Source organism: Meleagris gallopavo, chromosome 17 (assembly GCF_000146605.3).
Source record: "Meleagris gallopavo isolate NT-WF06-2002-E0010 breed Aviagen turkey brand Nicholas breeding stock chromosome 17, Turkey_5.1, whole genome shotgun sequence".
Classification (NCBI taxonomy): Eukaryota; Metazoa; Chordata; class Aves; order Galliformes; family Phasianidae; genus Meleagris; species Meleagris gallopavo.
In genome coordinates, this window is record NC_015027.2 from 3,825,443 (window position 1) to 3,827,044 (window position 1,602).

Below are 1,602 nucleotides of genomic sequence, written 5' to 3' on the forward strand. Positions count from 1 at the left end.
CTGCCGCCGGCACGGGAGCGGCCTCGCGGAATCCACGGGGCGCACACCTGCAACGGCCCCGCCCGGCGCGGAGCCCAGCGGGAGCCGGCCGAGCTGCCCCAATAGCAGCAGGCTCTGTCTGCAGGGCCTCCGAGGTCAAAGAGCACGCTGATTATCGGGAAGGGCAAAAGCCAAGGAGAATCACAGCCTCGGCTACAGCAGGCAGTCCAACCAGCCTGGCCGTGAGCGCCTACCAGGGACAGGGCATCCGCAGCCTCGCTACCTTCTGAGCGAAAAATTTCTCCCTTAAACCCACCGTTTTTAATTCAAAATTTAACCCTTGTCTTGTCACCCCAACAGAATCTCTCCCCTTCTTTCCTGTGGGCATCCTTTAAATACCAGAAGGTGACTGTAAGGCCTTCTCCTGCTTAAATAACCCCAACTTTCTCAGCTTTTCTTCAGAGAAGCACTCCAGCCCTCAAATCACCTTTGCCTTCAGGGAACCCTGGGATGGTTTGGGCTGGAAGGAACCTCAAAGACTGCCCCGTTGCAACCCCCCACTGTGGGCTGTGCTGCTCAGCTGGGCACTAAATCAGACTCCAATCAACCTGGCCTCAAATACCTCCAGGAAAGGGGCAAAGAAAGAGCTCAGGACAAGGAAAACCACATCCCAAGCAAGCACTCAAGACAAGCCCCAGAACCAGAAACAAAGTGAGCATCCAGGTGGGGTAGCAGGCAGTAACACTATGGGATCCTCTTTAGAGATGATAAAGGCCAGAGGGCAGAGTGCAAATACCCCTGGCTTCAGACTGGATTCTGTACTTTGTAAATACACTGACAGCACATACAGGGTGTTTGTCACCGTGACGTAGATAGAAAGAAGGCTTGATCTAAGAGGAAGCTCACTTTTTTGCTTGTATGTTTATAACCTGGTGTAATTTACCACAGGGCCACACTGATGCATGTTACCCAAGGCTGTAGGAGAGAAAAGCGGTCTGCAAACCACAGTGCCTTTTTATTTTGCTTTCAACTACTCTTCAAGTCTCCCTGTCAGGTAAGGAGAGAAAAATACACCACTTACAGAGATAAGTTCCTAAACTTCCTAATTTTAAAAAATAATAGTTCTTGATATACTTTCTGTGGATATCTGAGAACGACAGCTATTCAGGAATTGAGAGGTTTTAGAAGGGAAAAAGATGTACTACTTCTTGGAGTGTACTCTGGCAAATTGTAAGCATTTTGGTGAGGAGGCTCGGGTTTTGCTAACACATCTTCAAGCTGCAGAGCTATGCAGTAGAGTGTGTCTACACACACTGAGGCTCATTTGGAAATTATTCAGCACAACATCCTGTTCAGACCATCTTCATCCTCATGCAGACTTAAAAAAAAAAAAATAGTTTCTACTTAGAAGTTAAGAGCACCAAGTCTTGCATAATTGCTGAAAATAGCATAAATGCTAATTTAAGGATAGGCAAGATCAAGATGTTTTCACCACTGCTTTAGAAAGCATTTCTGACTTCATGGAAATTTAAAGGATTTTTTGTCAACCCACTCAGCATTCTAGCCTTGAAGTTTGTTTCGATGTAAGTGGCCTACACAATGCACATTTGGGCATCTGAAAGC

General features: G+C 47.2%; 1 protein-coding gene across 1 annotated transcript in view; it reads right to left on the minus strand.

The window, feature by feature from the left end:
- Positions 1-98, minus strand: part of GLT1D1 (glycosyltransferase 1 domain containing 1) — a 42,503-nt gene extending 42,405 nt beyond the window's left edge. Inside the window, exon 1 of the mRNA XM_010720050.3 lies at positions 9-98. The gene's annotated coding sequence lies outside the window, so the exon portion shown is untranslated. The remainder of the gene's footprint in view (positions 1-8) is intronic.
- Between the last annotated feature and the right edge of the window lie 1,504 nt (positions 99-1,602).